The 15,792-nt window shown below is 39.1% G+C and overlaps 1 protein-coding gene across 8 annotated transcripts in view; it reads right to left on the minus strand.

Moving 5' to 3' along the window:
• Positions 1 to 15,792, minus strand: part of EEA1 (early endosome antigen 1) — a 114,384-nt gene that overhangs the window by 94,682 nt on the left and 3,910 nt on the right. For 4 of the 8 annotated variants that reach the window (XM_074325284.2, XM_074325287.2, XM_074325286.2 and 1 more), the window contains exon 2: positions 9,113 to 9,557. The exons of the other annotated variants lie outside the window; for them this stretch is intronic. The gene's annotated coding sequence lies outside the window, so the exon portion shown is untranslated. The remainder of the gene's footprint in view (positions 1 to 9,112; positions 9,558 to 15,792) is intronic. 8 annotated transcript variants of the gene reach the window in all.

The following is a 15,792-nucleotide window of genomic DNA, read 5'->3' on the forward strand; positions in this document are numbered from 1 at the left end:
AACTGTCAGCCTCAAACTTTATATAAAATTTGTCTCAAATCCTTTCCTGGTTGCTTTAAATCTTCAACCTTGAAAACAGTCACGAATACTCTTCATTCCAATCTCCATTATAACTTTCACACTTTTAATCTTGTCTCATACTTTATTTTTGCTAATTGCTTTTTTGGTCCTTGGAGTTCCTTCTCATTTCTCCACCTTCTTCTTAAAACTGAATATAGCCTGATCAATATCAAATCCTGAAGTCATTACTCAGACTTTTACAATATGACCTTGACCTAGAAAACTTATGGAACCATATATCTCCACAGATGCTTTTCTACCATAAAACCATGTACAATAGTAAGCTTCTTTACAAATATACATTTAATACTAGCTCATTTATCTAAACTTTCAGCTGAGAACAATTCCTATTTTCTGAAATGTGAGCAATTCCACTTAACCTGGAGCCATCTACAACTTTAATGAGCAAGCAAATGCAGTCACCTATGTTGTTAAATTATTAATGCTAAATTGAGTGCAACCCCTATTCCATTTGTCTTTCAAAGTGGCCTCTAAGAAGCTATGCCCCTGTTGCATCTGATTCTAGTCGGCTGCAAAATTTCTCATGCACCAGCACATACTTCTGCTTTCTAAGTCTTTCCTGCCTAATCTGCTGACACACTGTACTACACTATGCCAGAGAAGGGGGTTAGAAGCATGTACCTAGCTAAATGCAATTGGCTCCTATTTTCAGCAGGGCCTGTCAAATGTCCCAGAAACAAAAAAACGACCTAAATCTAGGTACAGTGATTCAGAATTTAGAAGTTGGAGTCACACAGACCTGTATTCAACTTCCAGCTTACCCATTCTGTAAATTTACTTAACCACTCGAAACCCCTAGTCACCATTTGTAAAAAGGAACTAATGTCAGCCTCACAGAATTGTTGTGCGGATTAAATGAAATAATACATGTTAAATGTTTAAATGAGCACCTGGCATTTGGTAGATACACTACTAAATAGTAGACACTTATTATTAAGTGTACCTCTCCCCAAAAAGACCTAGAATCAAAATTTAAAAGCTGAAAAACATCTCAGAAATTATTTTACAAATGTTTAACTTCATAGATGAAGAAACTAAGCCCTAGAAAGTATAATTGTCCTATCAAATAGAGCTGCAATTAAACTTAGGTTTCTCAGGTCCCAATTCAATAACCTAGAAAGAATCTTATATAAAAAATGTTTTTTGGTCATCTCTCTGGTATCCATCAAGACACTTAATTTCTCTAAATTCAACCTCTCCATTGATAAATTGCAGGGACAGGACAAGATCATGGGTCCTTCTAGCTCCAAAATTCTTATCCATGTTTCATTTGAGCGCTAATATTTTTCCAATCTCTATATATGCTTAGCTTTCTCATTAACACTTTGAAAACTCTAAAACTTAGTGGCATGGTTATTAACAGTTACACGAAAGTTATTTTCTCTCAAAAGCAGCCAAGTCAGGGGTAAAAAAAAAAAAGCAGCCAAGTCAGTAAGAGACTAAGACCATTAAAACTAATTATAGATGTTACTAGAAATGAAATTGGATTTATAGACATCATACAATTAACTCAAGTAAAAAAAAATAAGTTTTTAAATACCTAACATATTTTTAAATATCTAATATGTAATTAAAATTGATCTACATATTTTAAACAAGTTTAGAGTAACTGATGCTTTGATTAAATAAATATGAATAGACAGACACAAAAATATACCAAAATAATGGTTCATGGTCTAGTTTTGAGAAGAGCCATTTTTTATCCTATAAATCTGAAAATCACTTGAGGGAACTGAGAAAGACGCTGATAATAAAATTTCCTGAGTGAGCATCTGTGGGCCATGTTCAAAATCCCACCAAATAGGATTTCAGTTTTGCTTGAAGACCTATCACTCAGCATTTTAGAATCTAACAGAAATTCTAACCTATTGGCCATGGATTCCTGTTATAAAAGATATGCAGATTACTAGTTTCAAAGAAGTAGAACACAACATTCATAAAATTAAAATCCATCTTGAATATAATCATCTTTTATGATGCAAAAATCCCTGAGAAAAACTATCCAAACAGCAGATGAGTCCAAATTCAGGTTCCCAAGGAAACAGACCCGGAGACTCTGAACTCTGCAAGCAGGTTTATTGAGAAGTGCTCTCAGAACACCTGTGCGGGCGCAGAGGCAGTAAGACCAGCAGGGAGAAACTGAACAGTATTATCAGTAACACAGTTGCAACAGCACCTCAGCTAATCCTGCTGCGAGTCCTGAAGCTGGAAAGGCCCTTCACAGAAGTCCCTAGCAAGGGGATGATGATTCCCTGTATCCTGAACATCAACCAGTGATCAAGGGCAGCCTGCTTCTAGGAAGGGGACATACTCTTGGATGAGGCAACTTCCTTCTATAAAGGCAACTCCCAGAGAAGTTATGAGCCTTTGGCAGCCATGACTGCAGGCAGCTGAGGGAACACTTCTCCATCCTGAAGGGGATCTAGGTGCACACCAAAGCACCCACTACAATAAATGTACCTTACTTGCTCTGAAATACCCATAAAGGGCTACACATTGGGTGGGGGAGGTCTCAGTAGAGAAGGAGACCTACTATCTTCTAGAGCCTACTATGTGCCAGGTGCTGTGATAGTCATTTTACATGACTTATCAAATTTCATCACTGAATCCTTGCTTACTGAAGACACTGTTTCTCCCCAGCAAAGATGCTAGAAAATGGGGTAAAAGGTATCAAGAGTTGTATAACACACCTAAAATGCTACTTTGAAGTTGCAAATGATCAGCAGACTCAAAATCCTGGCACTTCCTTTACTTTCAACAAACACTTTTACCCTGAATAGCACTTTAGAAATCCCTAGGTGATGCCCTCATTGTGCAGATTAAAGAAAGTCAAGCCAAGAGAAGCTCAAGGATATCCCTAAGATCACAATGGTAGCAGAGGTAGAACCTGAACTCAGGCCTTCTGATTCCAAATTCAGTGATTTCTCGACTTACTCTGATGCCTTCATACTCAAAAACATAAAACCAAAACAACCCTGAGGCATGAATCTTATTGAAAAGCACAGAACATCAACTTCCCCTAGATCATTTGCATTTTAGAAATCATGCACATAAGAAACTTCAGTTTTATACTAATTAAGGAAATGTCAGTTGGTAGTCTGCTAAATGAAACATTCTATCTTCCTATTAACAACAATAATAGCTCACATGGTCAGAAATATCCAGGATGGTGGAGTAGATAAACACTGTGCCTGATTCCTTCCATTAAAATTACAACTAAATTTAAGAACAATCAACGTGCAGAACCATCTGAAGTCTAGCTGAACAGAAGTTTTATGACTAAGGATATAATGAAGAAACTACGTCAAGACTGGTAGGAGGGGCAGAGATGTTAAACGAGCTGGCCCCGAACCTCCATATGGTGGTGGAGAATCAGGGGGGTATCTCAGATGCAGAGGATCCACCCAGAGAAGTGGGGACCCACACCAGGCTCCCCAGACCGGACTACTGGTGCCAGAAAGAGTAGCCACCACAACATCTGGCTGTGAAAAAAACACTGGTGATTATAACCATCTGGCTCGGACGGAAGGCTGTGGGAAACCCAGACATCCTCTTAAAGGGCCCACACACAGACTCACTCATTTACAGGTACTCACCCTGGACTCTGGCCAAGGGATAGTGACTTGGGTGGTGTTGGAGGCATACAGGGGTCAGACTAACATGTGTGGCTTTCGGATGAGGGCTGGAGAAGAGTCACTATTTTCCTGGTGTGACGTGCTTCTCCTGTGCAGCCAGCAGATGGGTGCCATACTTCCTGTGTGAATCCCACCCCTACACCAATGGCCAAATCTGAATCTGAATTGGTCTGGTGAGCTCTGCTGCTCCACCCTACTGACTCTGCTGAAACCCCACCCCACCCAACTTCCCCAATGCCAGATCCACTCTCAGCAAGCAGCCAGCCCACCTGCACTGCATTCTTTCTTGGAAAACTATTGGAGTTCACTGGCCCCGGATGGGCAGTGACTGACCTCAGCGTGCTCTGAGACTTTTGCTAAGTAGCTCCAGGCTCAGCACTGGCATCAAAACAGAATCTATATTAACCTGGTGACCACAACTGTCCCCATTCTCCCTGAGATCCTACTTCACCCAACTTGCAAACCACACGAGGCTTTATCAATGGCTGAACCTTAAGGGAGCCAGCAGGTGGCAGCAGGCCTTGGGTTGTCCCGGCTTTTTGAGGAACTACCCCAGACCTGGTACTGTTGTCACACGTCCTCAGTTCACAGAATGGTCTGTCCCACATGCCTCCAGGGTTAGCACAGGCAGCAAACAACCGTTGATCGCTTTGTAGCTCCTACCAGGTAGTCCCAGGCCAGTCACAGGCAGTGGGTGACTTAGGCCTACGCTGGAGCCCCTCCCAAGAGGCTCCAGAACCAACATACTTGGAGATTGGCTTCAGAGGACAGCAGAGCACTGCCCAATTAGCCCCACAAGCAACAAGTTTTCCAAAAGGTGGTCTCAACAGGCTCCAAAACCCACTGGGGTGAATGCCATTCAGTGGGTAAGCCCCCACACACACAGCCGCCCATAAGCTGTGGGTGTGACCAAACCCCACAGCCGATCAGCCTGAGGGTCAATACCACCCACTGATGTGCCAATAGCAATCATGGCTCTAATCATGCCAATAGCAATCATGGCACTGTAACAGGAGGGCACACACAACCCACACAAGGGACAATCCCGGAGCAGGTAACCAGGGAGACAGTTCCAGGGACCCACAGAGCACCTACTATATAAGGACACCTGGAGAAGACTGGGAGACATAGCAGATCTACTTAATGCATAAAAACCAACACAGAGAGGCAGCCAAAATGAGGAAACAAAGAAATGCATCCCAAATGAAAGAACAGGAGAAAACTCCAGAAAAAGAACTAAACAAAATGGAGACAAGCAATCTTCCAGACACTGAGTTCAAAACACTGGTTATAAGGATGCTCCAGGAACTTAGTGAGAACTACACCAAAGAGATAGCAAGCATAAAAAGAGACATAGAAACCATAAAAAAGAAACAGTGAAGAATAAAATAACTGAAATAAAGAATGCACTAGAAGGAATCACCAGCAGACTAGAAGAAGCAGAGGATCAAATCAGTGAAGACAAGGTATCAGAAAACACCCAATCAGAACAGAAAAAACAATCCAAAAGAAATGAGGATAGTTTCAGATATCTCTGGGACAACATCAAGTGTAACAACATTTACATCATAGGGGTACCAGAAGAAGAGAGAGGCAAGGGATCAAGAACCTATTTGAAAAAATAATGACTGAAAACTTTCCTAAGCTCATAAAGAAAATAGACATACAAGTCCAGGAAGTGCAGTGAGTCCCAAACAAGATCAACCCAAAGAGGCCCACACAAAGATACATTATAATTAAAACAGCAAAGATTAAAGACAAAGATGGAATGCTAAAAGCATCAAGAGAAAACCAACTTATAGTAACTTATAAAGGGACTCCCATGAAATTGACAGCTGATTTCTCACCAGAAACTTTGCAGGCCAGAAGGAATTGGCATGAAATATTCAAATTAATGAAAAACAAGGACCTAACAATCAATGGTACTCTACCCAGTAAGGCTATCATTTAAAATCAAAGAACAGATAAAGAGCTTCCTAGACAAGAAGAAGCTAAAGCAGTTCATCACCACCAAACCAGTATTACAAGGAATCTTAGAGGGACTTAAGACCACAAAAAAAAAAAAAAAAAAAAAAAAAAAAAAAAAAAATCAAAGTTATGAATCATAAAATGACAATAACTACATATCTATCAATGATTACTTTCAATGTAAATGGATTAAATGCTCCAATCAAAAGACATCAGAGGGCTGAATGGATAAGAAAACAAAACCCTTACATATGCTGCCTACAAGAGACTCACTTCAGATTGAAGACACACACAGACAAAAAGCAAAGGGACAGAGAAAGATATTTCATGAAAATGGAAAACGGAAAAAAAAAAAAAATCTGGGGTAGCAATAGTTATACCAAACAAAATAGACTTTAAAAAAAAGTACAACAAGAGACAAGGAAGGACCCAGTAATCCCACTGCAGGGTATTTATCCAAAATGCGACTTCGAGGCATGTGTATGTCCATGTGCTCACCGTAACATTGTTTGCAATGGCCAAGATGTGCAGGGAGCCTGAGTGCTTGTCAGTGGAAAAATGGATAGAGGAGGTGGTACATATATAATGGAATATTGCTCAGCCATGGAAGGGAATGGGTTCTTGCCGTCTGCAGTATGGATGGACCTGGACGGTACTGTGCTGAGTGGAGTGTCAGACAGAGAAAGACAGATGCAATGTGATTACACTTATATGTGAAATCTAAAGAACAAAATAAACAAAATAGAAACAAATTCATAGATACAGAAAACATTTCGATAGTAGCCAGATGGGAGGGGGGTTGGGGGATGTGGGTGAAAACAAAGGGGAAGGGATTAAGAAGTACAAATTGATTGTCAGAAAGTAGTTATGGGGATGTAGGGTATATCATAAGGAATACAGTCAATAATATTATAACTATGTATGGTGTCAGATGGGTACTAGATTTATTGGGATGATAGATGGGAGGGGGTTGGGGGGCAAGGTGAAAAAGGTGAAAGAATTAAGAAGTACAAATTGGTAGTTACAAAATAGTCATAGGGATATAAAGTAAAGCACAGGGAATATAGTTAATATTAGGTTGGTGCAAAAGTAATTACCGTTTAAAGGGTTAAAAATAATTGCAAAAACCGCAATTACTTTTGCTCCAACCTAATAATATGGTAATAACTATGTATAGTACCCAGTGAGTACCAGACTAGTCGGGGGGATCACGTCTTAAATTATATAAATGTCTAACCACTATGCTGTATATCTGAAACTAATATAAAATAATATTGAATGTCAACTCTAACTGAAAAATTAAAAGGGGGGGAAGGCAAAGGCGAATAAGAGGTTCAAATTTCCAGGTATAAACCAAATTGGTGTTGGGGATGTAATGTACAGCATGGGGAATACAGTCAGTAATATTGTGATATCGTGGTGCAGTGTCAGATGGTTGCTGGACTTACTATGGTGATCACTTCTTTAGGCATGTAAGTGTTGAGTAACTATTGCGTACACCTGAAATTAATATAATATTGTATGTTAGCTATATTTTTTAATTAAAAAAACCTATAAAAAGAATAGCTAACATGCAATCTCTAAGGCAGGCACAACAGCAAGCACTTTATTTATATTCTATCATTTAAACCTCACAAAAATCCTTTGAATAAAGTCAAAGGGATTATTCCCATTTAGCCAAGGGGAAAAAATAAGGCTAAAGAAGCTAAATAAGTTGTTAGCTATGATCGCGAATGTAGTGACGGACAGAACTGGAATTCCACCTGACTTCAAAACTTGTGCACTTAATGTAAAACCATCCACCATGCTGCAGTCCTATGCTTCTTCTCAATTCTCCTTTTCTAAACTTTTCATATTTGCATGATGTACATGATTTATTTTCATAACCAGAAATACATTATTTTATTAAGGATCTTATTTTAAAACTAGATCATTGCTTAAAATATTTAAAGTTGAAAACAGATATAAGTTACATTAAAAAAATAAACATCTTACAGAACAAAATAAATTCATACTTCCTTATCAGAGATCTAACTCAGTATGATTTACTGCTTAATCCATTTATACAACAATGCATTTTGGCATAGCACCATATAAAGATTGGAATATATTTTCCAAATATTACTTAGTTAATAAAGTCCAAATAAAGTATCACTGAATCTCTGGAAAAACTTTCACATTAGCATACTATATAAAATTTAACCACAGTCTGATATTAAAACTGAGATGAGGAAAATAATGTGGTTTTATTAAATTTCATCTACTACTATGGCCCATATAACACTTAAACAGATGGAGATACAACTAAGTGATTCATGTTATTGTAATAAATATGTAAGTCAATCACAGTGCATGCAACGGGCACGGATCCATCCTAACGCAAGTTACCCTGCCCATGTTGAGAACACGGTCCAAGATAGCCAGGTTACATGACCACATGTCTATTTCCAGCTGACCAGATGTGATCACCTGGACTCAATAGCAGCCATTCACAAGATTGCTAGCAGCCAATAAGAAGGTCCCATAGAAAAAAAATTAAAAATAAAACAACAACAAAAAAACAATGTCAAGAATAAACTACTGCTGAGTCCCCATGCTTAGGCCTTTAAATTGCAAACTATGAAGAGAAGTGATTAATTAGCTGCACAAACTGGCACTAAACAGACATACAGTGATTGATCCTGAGGTAAAGTAAGAGTACATGAGCGACTTGAGCACACCAAAGTTATAAGCCAGCCAAAGTTTCAAAAGACCACAGAGTCTGAGTATGCAGAAGCTATGAAGAAACAAACTAAAACAGAGGAGAAGAAAATTAGTAGATAGCAGAAGCAAAAGTATATAGATACAAGAGACACAAATACGTAAAGAATCACTGAGCCTTTTCCTAGAGTGAAAACCTGTGCAGGCCTGTCACGGAGGTCCTACACAGCACTGCCTGGGTGCTTCAATGCCTTTCAATACAAAGTCTCAGAGGTTGAGACCCATATTAAACTTTTGGTTTTGAATTGCCATGAAATTCCATCTTTCTTATTGGCAAGTGCATCCACCACTATCCAATTTTTGAGCTAACCTGATGGACTGTTTATTCCTAGAACCTAATAAACGTAATCAGAATTATTGTCACTATTTCAGAGCCGTAACAAAGCTTATGAGGTCAGACAATTAAGTTTGAGACCTTTTTGCAATGATGTTGCTAACCTTTTTTGATATCAGAGGGATTATTCATTATGAATTTGTACCAACTGGACAAACAGTTTACTATTTGGAAGTGCTGCAAAGGCTGTGTGAAAAAGTTAGACGACCTGAACTTTTCACCAACAATTCATGGCTCTTGCATCAGAACAATGCACCAGCTCACACGGCACTGTCTGTGAGGGGATTTTTAGCCAGTAAACAAATAACTGTATTGGGACACCCTCCCTACTCACCTGATCTGGCCCCCATGACTTCTTTCTTTACCCGAAATATTGAAAGGAAGACATTTTGATGACATTCAGGACATCAGGGGTAATACAACAGCTCTGATGGCCATTCCAGAAAAACAGTTCCAAAATTGCTTCGAAGGGTGGACTAGGCCGCTGGCATCGGTGCATATTTTCCCAAGGGGAGTACTTCAAAGGTGACCGTAGTTATATTCAGCAATGAGATGTGTTGCACTTTTTCTAGGATGGGTTCGCGAACTTAATTGTCGAATCTCGTATTTCTAAAATGATCTGTAAAAGATGTGTTTCGTGGTGCCATGACTCCTAGAAGAAGGAATCCTCAGTATCATACGACCCCAACTCCACTCTCAGTCTCAGGTGACTAAACCAGCAATGGACACCTGACCCACAGGAAGCAATTCTATTGGTCAGCCAGAGACCAACGCATGACCTGACAAGAAAAGATGAGGAGGACATTTTAGATTTTTCTCTTAGGATTTGGGAATTGAGACATTGGGTCAGTTGGTTATGTAAAAGTAGATAACAAGCAAGTAGAATTATGTGGTCAGATGGCAATTCGAGGTCTTGAGCATACTGAGTAAGCAGCAGCAGGGAGGACGGATGCAGAGATGCAGAGACAAGATGCCAGTGGTCCATGAGAGAGTGTGGGACAGAGAGAAGAGCTGCCTCCAACACGTTACATCCTACTCTCTAGAGACCCAACTGCACAGCAAATCTTATTCTTCGATCACTTTGAAACCTCACAAAAAAATCCCCATTTCAACTTAAACTGATTTGAGAAAATTTGTGATCCTTGAAAATAAAAAGCATTTGTTAGAATGTTGTCCAAGGATGGGAGATTACATTCCTCTCCTCCATATTTCTTGGACAAGTAGTCTGTGCTACATTTGTTTATTTTTTATATGTTTTTAATTTATTTCCTTACTTCCCAGCCAATCATTTCTCCCTATGACTCTCCTGAAACTGAACTATGTATGATCTAACTGTTCTATTCAGTGGACACTTTGCGGTCCTTCTTTGACTGGACGTCTCTCGTGAATATTCACACACATCTAACACTCGCCTCCACTCGTCTCCTGAGTGCTAAGCCTACGCTTCCACTTGCCTAGTGAACGTCTTCACTGGGATGCCCACGCCTCTAGTTCACACTCGTCTTCTCCCCAAACCTGTTCTTCCTCCTCTGTTCTTTACCTTGGTTGGTTCTACCATCCTCTCAGCTACCCAAAACAACTCCCAAGTGAACAAATCTTCAATTTTATCTCTTAACTTTCTTGAAAAATCAGTCTATTCTCTATTCCCAAAGACACTGCCTAAATTCAAGATTTCATCCTCCCCTGGACTGGTAAGTAGAGATCCAAAAATTCCGATTCAATGGAGGGATTTGGGAATCTGATTGATTGATTGATTGATTGATTGATTGATTGATTGATTTTAGGATTCCAAATGATTTTAATGTGCAACAATTTTAGGAACTAAAAGGTTATTACTCTCTAGCTGGTCTCTCCCTTAACGGAGCCATCCTGTCTACACAGCCACTGAGTAGTCAACATACATTTATTACTGAAAGCCACTAAGCATTAAGCACTACATTAAGTCCTATACACTTAGAAAGAAAACAAAATACCCACTCTAAGGAAGCTCAGTCTAGTAGGGAAGAATTCCAGTAAACAAGTTACAAAAACAACGTAATAAATTTTCTAGAGCTATGTGGTATCATTTCCCGTATGCTAAATGTGTGCTGAATGCCGGACACTGCGGTGAGTGCTTCATGAACATCATATAATCCTGGCACCACACTGTGAGGTACATATTATCTTTAATTTACTAATAAATTAACTGGGTCCCAGAGAGCTTGAAATTTTGCATAAGATCTCACCCTCATTAATGGAGAAGCCCAGCGCTTAAATGATGGTCTAATTCCAAAAGGCCATTCTCTTAATTAGTAATGGGCCGCTTTGGAAGAAGGAAGAAAAAGAAAAAAAAGCAAGCAAACAACTTCTAGTGTCACCTGAACTGAGCGCTGTGGGCAAGTGATTGTAGGACATTCTGAGCAGAGCAAAGAGCTTCTAAGGAGGTATGACAGGATGAGAGAACAGGGTAAGTTGTGGGAAACACAACTGGTGAGGATAGCAAGGCCAGTAGATGTACAGAGGTTTGTGGAGATGAGCCTGCAATGGTGTTAAAGGGACCAGAGCATTACGGGGCTGTGTGCCAGGTCAAGAATCTGGATATTTCCTATGGGCACTGACTAGTCCCCAACGGACTTTAGACAGAAGAGTGATTCACCTGATTTACTATTTTTATAAAGATTACCTGGGAAAAATATATTTAAGGGTTTTCCTTATTACAAATTTGATCATTTAAAAACTTGCCATGGCTCCTTGTTGTCTATAACATAAAGTCCCAAACCCTTTGCAGTCTCATCTCTAACAATCATCCCGGTGCACACGCACAAATGCTCACAATTCCCCGCTGCCTTGCGAGGCGGCTTCAGGCGCTTGCATGACCGGGTCCGGCTCCCTTCTGTCCCCTGTTCCTCCGGCCTGAGTCATGTCCAGCCTCTGCAAGGACTTCACCAACGTCCATTCTGTTTCCATCCCCGTTCTCCCTCACCCTCCTGCCACAGAATTACTTACTTTTTCTTTTGTACTCACAAACTTCCTCTGTGTATCTATTCACACTTATCACATTGCTTTGTAATTATTTAAGTATCTGTCCCTCCCATTAATACTCGAGGTTTTTTTAATACCCTAAACCCAGCACAGTAATTAGCACAGAATAAATGTTCAATGGTATGATGAATGTCTACACAGCCACACAAACACACACAACACCACACACACACACATGCACACGCACAAGGAGATTTAAAAAAAAAAAAGATAAAGGGAATGATAAGAAAAGTGTTCCTTGAAGAAATTTGGAGTATATCATAATAATAAAACACCAACATCAGCAGCAGCTAACATTTAAAGAGAACTTACTGTGTGCCCGGTTGTAACTGTTGTAACTACATGTGTTAATTCATTTAGTCCTCACAACAACCCTATGAGAAGGGTACTAGTACATATCATGACCATTTTAATGAGACACAGAGAAGACATAACTTGCCCAAAGCTACTCAGGTTGTAAGTGGGGTGTGGATACCACCCCAGGTAGTGTGGCTCCAGGGTTCGTTCTTAATCACTAATTATATTGTTTCCAAGTCAATCAAGAAGACGACCACCAGGATTAGAGGATAAAACTTAGTTCTAGCGCTGATAATCTCTTCTTTGTTCTTAACACACTTAAAACAAATTTACACAGAGAAAATTAATCTCACGTTCTAAAATTCACTTCAATAAATGAGTAATAATTTCATCAAATTTAAATGTGTGACTAATTTGGGAAGCCTTCCCTGGCATCGTAGTTTAGATCAGGACCCTCTTGCTATGTGCTCTTGGGGGTCCCTGTGCTTTTCTTTCCTAATACTCACCCAAGGATGTGACTATACAGTTATGGGATTCTTTGAACAGTTCCTCTGTCCTTACCTGGACACTAAGCTACTAGCGGGTTCACGTCTGTTTTACTCAACCATGTGTCCATAGCACATAGTAAGCCCATAATAGATATTTGGGGAATAGACATGTCCAAGGTCTTCCCTATTCATCACTTTTTTTTATACTCACATAGCCATCACCCTAATGCAAATCATATTTACTTATGCCTAAAATATTAAAATCACTCCCATCGGATCTCTGCCTATACTCTCCTATGGTTTTAATACATCACATGAAACACTGGCAAATTAATTCTTTCCAAAACATTCCTTTTGATACTCATTTCAACAAATATCACTATTAACTCCTACCATGTGCCTGAAGGAAACCAGAATATGTCAGCGCAAAATATGCTACTTTGGCATGTTGATTATTTTTAATTAAAGGCACTTAACAAATAGTATGTACAAAAATGACACTCAGACCCTCCTTTTTCTTCCTGAAAGCAGGAGGTAAAACTCCCACGTGAAAGGAACCCTCCCTGTACCAGCAGGGTAGAAGGCATCCTTATCACCAGAGACAGAGAATTTGGGGCCAAGAAGGCAATACAAATCCTTGTTTAACTCACCCGTATCTTCCTAGTTACAGTAGTACCTCGGTTTTCGAACGTTTCAGAACTCGAACGGACTTCTGGAGCAGATTACATTCGAAAACCAAGGTACCACTCACTGTACTTCTTAACCATTTACTACCCTCAGCCCAAACCCCTTTGTCTTGTCAATTCTTCACCAATATATTCTTTCTTTATCTAAAAGGTGAAACACTTTCTGCTCTGGTCATTTTTCTCGGTCTTCATTCTCTTGTGAATGCCCCCATATACATGCAAAATTTTAATAAAATTTGTATGCATTTTCTCCTGTCAATTTGCCTAATGTCAGTTTAATTCTTGCACCCAGCCAAAGACGCAAAGAGAGTACAGGAAAATTTTTCCTCCCCTACATACTAAATATATTTCACTGCTTAATAAAATCTTACTGATTTCCTAATATCTACAGAATAAAGTTCAAAAGTTCAGTTAGATTTGTCTACTGAAAGAAACAAGAAGGAAGGCCACCCAAGATCTTGATCTCTAATACCATTCCCCACTAAAAGGAAAAGGGCTCCTCAGAGAAATGGCTATTTTCAGCGCTGGGAAAGGGTAGATAAAGGATGAGCCTGGAATGCCTTGTTATGTCAGAAAGTAAGGAAGAGCTCAAAAAAAAAATTGACAGGGGCATGTCAAAAGGAGCCAGGAGCCATCTTAAAGGGGCTACCACTGTTCAAATCTGGGACAGTTTGAGCACCAAAAGAATGAAGTACAGTGATGCATTATAAACCACGAAAAAAAATTGAAATTATGAATCCATACCAATAAAAAAGGGAGGAAGAGAGGGAGGGAGGGAAGAAAGGAGGGAGGGACTTGAGAGGAAAGGGAATTGCTAGGGGAAGGAGCTTGGACTAGGGTGGAAGAGAGCTAGGAAGGGAGGGAGGGGAAGCCAAGGATCAAATGGTAAATGTGGAGAGAACGCTGGAGTGGGAAAATCGCCATTTTGCTTCATTGTGGTGGACACTACATCAGGTACAAATCAACAGTGGATGCTAAATCTAGGAAAATTTTGATAAGGACCACGATACTTATATGGTAAGTACGAGTATCTGCCTATTAGATGCAAAGGAAGAAAAAGTAATTATTATCCAGTCAAAAGAACTGGACTACATCTTGACCTTTCACAAGGTGATTAAAATGAACATCACCTATGAAAGACAGAAAAACATCATGGGTCTCCAGATGTGATAACCTGAGAAGGAAACAGTATGGCCAAGAATGCATAATCCCAATCTAATCACAATAAAACAATCACAACATGAGAAACATTCTAGGAGAAGAAAAAGCAGGAGGGGATCCACTTTCCTCACAAATGTCATAAATGAAATGCTGTGGAAATGTTCCATAATAAAAGAGGCTAAAGCAATATGACAACTAAATATAATATCTAACCCTCACTGGATCCTATAATGGAAAGGGGGAAATGCTACAAAGGACATTATAAGATCAACTGACAAAACAAGAATTAGGATAGTAAATTGAATCAATTTAAATTTATGTAGTTGACAACTATACTGAGTTTATGTAAAAAAAAAAAAAAAAAATCCCTATTCTTCACTTAAGTATTCAGGGGTGAAGGGCCATAACTAATCTCGAAATGATTCAGGAAAAAAAAACAATACAGAGAGAGAGAGAGATAGAGAGAGGAAAAAAAAAAGGAGGAGGAGGAGGAGGAAGAAGACCACCACCAGCACCACAGAGGAAAAGGGAAGAGGAAGGGAAAGGGGGAAAAAAAAAGTGAGCAAATGATAAAACAAATAGGATAAAATGTTAATACATAAATCTGGATAAAGAGTATACTGATGTTCCTTGTATAATTTTATTCTTGTAACTTTATGTAAGTTTGAAATTCATTCTAAATAAAAAGTTAAAAAATTATATATGTATTCAACCAGACCTGCATTACCCAATACAGTAGCTACTAGCTACATAAGGCTGTTAAACAGCTGAAATATAATTAGTCCAATTGAGATGTGCTGTGAGTGCAAAATACACACCAGCTTTCAAAGACTTAGTACATAAAAGAATGCAAAATATCTCACTAATAATTTTTATATTGATTACATGTTAAAATATTTTAGATATATTAGGTCAAAGAAAATATATTTTAAAAATTAATTTCACCTTTTTTCAGTTTTTTTTTTAATGTGGCTACTAGAAACTTTAGACGTGTATGTGACTCATTTGCATGGGACAGGGCTGAGCTAGACAAGATTTTCTCCAGAATGAAGTGTCACACTATCTCTGCAAATTTCTCCCAATTTCTTTCTACTCTAAACATCTCTTTCTCTCTAAAAGTCACTTGGTTTTAAGCTACTTAAGGGTAGGAACTGTGTCCTATTCACCAATGTATTCCCAGTATCTAGCACATAGCAAGTGTTACAAATATTTGTTTACTGAAAGGCTGATATGCAAAGGAAGGAGGCCACGCAGGAAGAATGCACTCATTCCCACCTCTGAGTCTTTGCTCACACTGTAACTCCTTCCTAGAATAAAACTTTCCCTCTCCTAATGACACACATTCTTCAAAACCCCATTTC

The sequence above is a fragment of the Rhinolophus sinicus genome, chromosome 1 (genome assembly GCF_057876585.1).
Source record: "Rhinolophus sinicus isolate RSI-liver-muscle chromosome 1, RSI-T2T, whole genome shotgun sequence".
Taxonomy (NCBI): Eukaryota; Metazoa; Chordata; class Mammalia; order Chiroptera; family Rhinolophidae; genus Rhinolophus; species Rhinolophus sinicus.